General features: G+C 42.2%; 1 pseudogene; it reads left to right on the top strand.

Annotated features, from left to right (window-relative positions):
- Positions 1–5,235, top strand: part of LOC102838403 — a 47,051-nt pseudogene extending 41,816 nt beyond the window's left edge.
- The last annotated feature ends 494 nt before the right edge of the window (positions 5,236–5,729 follow it).

Genomic DNA, 5,729 nt, shown 5'->3' on the forward strand with positions numbered 1-5,729 from the left:
GGAAGAGAACCAGTGGGTAACAAACACATGAAAAATGTTCATGATAACTAGCCATCAGAGAAATGCAAATTAAAATGAAAATGAGATATAATCTCATACCAGAAATGACAGCAAAGATCAAAAAAGCAGAGCACAACAAATCTTGGTGAGGATACAAAAAGACTGGGACACTCTTAGATTGTTGGTGAGACTGCTAAATGAACCTACCTCTCTGGAAAGAAATACGGCACTTCCTCAGATGTTTGGAAATAGAAATATCTTAGGACCCAGCAATTCCTCTCTTTGGTATTTACCCACAAGAAATATGAGCCATAACATGAGTAGATATATGCACACCAATGTTCATAGCAGGACAATTTACAATAGCAAAAAAAAAAAAAAAAATGGAAACAACCAAAATGCCCATTAATTGAAGACTGGATAAACAAACTGTGGTACATGCACACAATGGAATACTATGCTACCTTGAAGAACAACAAGGAAGCTGCAAGCCATTGCATAACATGGATGAACCTTGAAGTCATTATGCTGAGTGAAATTAGTCTGTCACAAAATGAGAAATACTGCATAAGACCATTATTGTAAAGGGCTAAGAAAAAGAACTCACCCAAAAGGGGGAAAACCAAATATATGTATATATATAATTGCGGATCACCGGGATGTATTGGATGAGAGAAAGGAAGGGAGGGAGGAGAATAAAGAGCACAGGGTAGGGAATAAACATAGGAGAGACTGGGTGCTGGGGTGGGGTGGCAATACACAAGAAGCAGGAGGGAAAAAGAAGAACAGAGTGGACGGGAGAACAGTTGGGCAGGTTTGCATGGGCTACGTGGGACAGAGGTAAATGCAGATGTGTGCACAACCCTGGAATAACAGGGCTTCAGGATATAGGGATAGAGGCATGGCTTGAAAGGGAAAAGATGCTGGCTGTCATTTGAATCTTGTTTTCCCTTGCCTACCATTGTGAAATAAACACTTGAGGGGTTGAGGGATAACCAAAAACATCACAACAGAAAACATGTAAGCCTGTCTTCAGCCTATAACGACTAGAATACATTGAGGGGAGCTGAAAATTGCCCAGACACAAAACGGGGAGGGGGCTCTAAAGGCAAGAAGTGACTGGCTTACAAGCGTTCAAGAAGGAGCCTAGTTCCAGACAGGACAGGGGTAGGCAGAACCTCCACTGAATGAATTCCAATATGTTGGGACCAGGCTGACAAAAGGAAATAGGGATAAGACTCTTATGGTACAACAGTGAATACCAGCCATCAGGACTGACTATGATGGTCAGAAATGTAGAGGCAGATTTTTTTTGGCAAAAGTTGGAGATTGATTGATTTTTCAGCCCAGGAGCAGAGGTCCCTGGGACCATCAACCAAGAAGAGCAGAAAGTGTGACCCTACCTAGAGAGGCAGTAAGGCAAGGCATTGAGATAGAGATGATGGCATGGACAGATATAGTGACTGGGGACATGGGACTCATGAAATGAGAGGAGCTATTTGCTGATAGTTAGGGGTATGGCAGACCTGTGGAGTGTATCTCTTTGGTTATTTGATGATGCATGGAGGGGATTGTAATTATTGCAATGAAATGTAATATGATAGCATTAATGTGAAGATGAAGTGGGACAGAGGCAAATAATGATATATGCACAAACTTAGAACAACAGGGCTCTGGGATACAGAGATTGAGACATGGTTGGAATGGGGAAAAGGGGGGGAAATGTTAAGATGCTTGATTGTCTTTTGAATCTTGGTTTCCCTGACATACCACTGTAAATAGACACTGGAGGGAGAGAGAAAGGAATAGCCAGAAATATCACCATAGAAAGCTTGTAAATCCGTCTTCTGCCTATAAATGATTGGAATATCTAAAAGGGGGCAACAACTCACCCAGTGAAGGAGGCTTCATTACACAAGACTGTAGGTGGAATCCAGAACACCATCCAGAATCTTCTGAGGGGAAATTTCCACTCGAAAAGACAGGCAGACCAGCCTGCTATGGCCAGAAGAACAGAAGATACTTCTTGAAATAAAAACTGACAGGAATAATACAAAACAATACAGGTAGATCAGCTGATTACTACAAGAACAAACAAGTGGCTTGCCCAGAAGACAACAAGGCAAGTGGTTGGGTCCCCTCAGGGGAATCCTGTTTCTAAGACTAAGACCCAATGGGAATACATGCTCTGATTGGTGACCATGTTCATCACCGATAAGAGGAACAGAGGGAAAAGCAGCAATGAAGCTGTGAGCTAAGCCCTACAATGTTCAATAGACTCCTATGAACGCGCCTGGAGACCTGGTTGGCCAGTAGTATGTCAAGACCTGGGGACTCTTGGGCCTAGAGTCAGTGACATAGCCACAGAGGACTAGAGTGGAGAGTGAAGCATCCAGCTGATAAGAAGAGAGGGCACATGCATAAGTACACACACACTTGCAGATAATACCCACTTGACCTTGCTTAAAGGACTGGATGATCAGAGCTCAACTAGAAGAAGAAAGAAGAGGAACAAAACAGTAATCTGATACAATTTGATTAACTTGACCTACACCTATGGAAGCAGTAGCTCAAAAGAGTGAACACATCTTCACAGCGAGGATCAATCCCACCCCCTCCACACATGGAGAGGACAGGGATAGGCAACTTAGACATTGGATACCCAGAATGGTGGGGTTACAGAGGCAAGAAGTGACTGGCTTACAAGCTTTCAAGAGGGAACCTAGATCCAGAGGGCATGGAGAAAGGTCGAATCTCTACTGAGTGGTATCCAATCTGTCTAGGCAGGCCAAGGAAAGGAGATGCCGATAGGTCTCTGATGATACAATGGTGAATAATTGTTATCAGGACTGATTGTAAGGGCTTGAAATGTAAAGGTAGAAGTTTTGTAGCAAAAGGAGGGGAGGGATTAACTTTGCAGTCTAGAAGCGAAGGTCCCTGGGTCCATCAAAGGAGAAGAGTGGAGAATGGAACCCTACACAGAGAAGCAGTGGTGCCAGAAATGGAGGCAGAGAGGATGATGTGGAGAGACGGAGCATCTGGGGACTTTGGACCTGGAGAGGGAGAGTCACTGTGTGCTGAAGACAGGGGGGCAAGCTTGTGGGGTATACCCTGTGGTTGGTGAGTGATGCATGGAGGGGATTGCAACCATGGCAAGGTAACAATATAGATAGTATCAATGTGAAGCTAATGTTCTCCCATGTAAACTATCACATACCTCATAATAAAGCATTAAATAAATAAATAAATAAATAAATAAATAAATAAATAAGAGTTAATATATGGGCTCTTCTCCAGGGCAGTTAGTGCTGAGAGTGTGGAGTGTGTGCTCTGGGATCAGAACACAAATTTATTATTTAAAAATCCTTAAAAGAATCTAAAAATAACTTTCAAAAAATATATATTTATAAAAAATCCACATCTCCCTCGCCTGAGACTTTCTTTTTTTCTTCCCTGTTTTATAAAATAACCCGGTGAAGCAGCCAAGCCCGACCTGCCTGTCTACCTATGACTCCGCAGCAGCTCTAAGAAGGAACCAAGAGATGGAGGCCTTCCTGCTGCCTAGACCTACACCGCCAATCTCGCTCCCCAGCTGGATCAACCCCATTCTGCGGCCATTGAGTAGTTTTCGATTCCAGTTGATTTTTGTCTCTCTGCACTTGCCCCATCTACGCTCCCCCCAGGCTCTGGATCCTAGCCCCCGCATTCACTCTCTTCTCTCAAAAACGTCATGGCCTGTGGCCCTGCAGGCAGCCATGCTGAGATGAACCCCAATCTAGTTACCCCATGGCCTCGCTTTTCGTGGAGGCCCTACACCCCAATATGATTGAGGTTATGGTCTATGAAAAGATCATCCCGGCCGGGCCCATCCTCTCCATCCGGGTCTGCAGAGACATCATCAATCGTTGCTCTTGGGCTTAAGTGTATGTGAAATTCCAGCAGCAGGCAGAGGCAAAGCGTGCTTTGGACACCATGAATTTCGATGTTATAAAGGACAAACAAGTACGCATCATGTGTCTCAGCGAAATCTATCGCTTCACAAAAGTGGAGTGGGCACCATACTCATTTAAAATTTGGACAATTTCATTGTTAATAAAGCACCACATGATACATTTTCTGCTTTTGGAAACATCGTCTCATGTAAGGTGATTTGTGACGAAAATGGGTCCAAGGGCTATGGATGTGTACATTTTTAGACATAGGAAGCAGCAGAAAGAGCTATTGAAATAATTAATGGTATGCTGCTAAAAGATCATAAAGTATTTGTTGGACAATTTAAGTCTCATAAAGAATAATAAGCAGAACTTGGAGCTAGTGCAAAAGAGTTCACCAACTTTTACATCAAGAATTTTGGAGAAGACATATATGATGAGAACCTTAAGGATCTCTTTGGCAAGCTTGCACCTGCCTAAATGTGGAAGCTATGACTGATGAAAGTGGAAAATCCAAAGGTTTTGGATTTGTGAGCTTTCAGAGGCATGAAGATGCACAGAAAGCTGTGGATGAGATGAATGGAAAGGAGTTTAATGGAAAACAGATATACATTGGTCTCGCCCAGAATAAAAGTAGAACAGCAGACGGACCTTAAGTGCAAATTTGAACAGATGAAGCAAGATAAGATATTATGTGAAAAATCTTGATGGTATTGACGATGAACCTCTCTGCAAAAAGTTTTCTCCCTTTGGAAGGATAACCAGCATGAAGGTTATGAAGGAGGGTGGTTGCCGCAAAGGGTTTCATATGTTTTTCCTCACCGGAAGAAGCCACTAAGGCAGTTACAGAAATGAATGGTAGAATTGTGGCCACCATGCCTTTGTATGTAGCTTTAGCTCAGCGCAAAGAAGAACACCAAGATTACCTCACTAATTAATACATGCAGAGAATGGCAAGTGTAAGAGCTGTACCCAACCTGATTATCAACCCCTACCAGCTAACACCTCCTTCAGGATATTTCATGGCATCTATACCCCAGACTCAGAACAATGCTGCATACTATCCTCCTAACCAAAATGCTCAATTAAGACCAAGTCCTCACTGGACTGCTTAGGATGCCAGACCTGATCCATTCCAAATTATGACCGCTGCTATCCGCCCAAAGCTCCTAGACCACCATTTAGTACTATGAAACCAGCTTCTTCACAGGTTCCAGGAGTTATGTCAATACAACGTGTTGCTAACACATCAACACAAGTCATGGGTTATGATCATCTCTGGAATTGCCCAAAAACCAGATAAAGTGCACGAGACAAATGAACTGGAGGTAGACCTAGACTTCATGTTGGAAGGAAGGCAGGATTTGGAAATGCCTGAGAAGGAATTCATAAAAATGATAATGAAATGTATCAAAATATTTTACAGAGGATATGAGAAAAATAAGGAAGAAATCAAGAAAGTGCTATAGGAACAATGAAATAAGATAGATGCAGCATTAGAAAAAAAAAAAAAAATCAACAGAAAGAGCTCCAGACAATTAATAATAGAATATCAGAAATGGTCAACACACTGAAAGGGCAAAAGAGTAGAATTGAAGAGATGGAGGCTAGTATTAGTGAGCTGGAAGACAGATCTTTCCATAAGAATAAGAGAAGAGCAAGCAGAAAAAAAAAGAGAAAAAATCTGAAGAAGGTCTAAGTTTCATGTTGGACAACATGAAGAGAAATAACTTACAAATTATTAGCATTCCAGAAAAGGAAGAATCACTCAAGTCTACAGAGGATATAGTTGAAGAG

This window comes from Chrysochloris asiatica, unplaced genomic scaffold, assembly GCF_000296735.1.
Source record: "Chrysochloris asiatica unplaced genomic scaffold, ChrAsi1.0 scaffold00180, whole genome shotgun sequence".
Lineage (NCBI taxonomy): Eukaryota > Metazoa > Chordata > Mammalia > Afrosoricida > Chrysochloridae > Chrysochloris > Chrysochloris asiatica.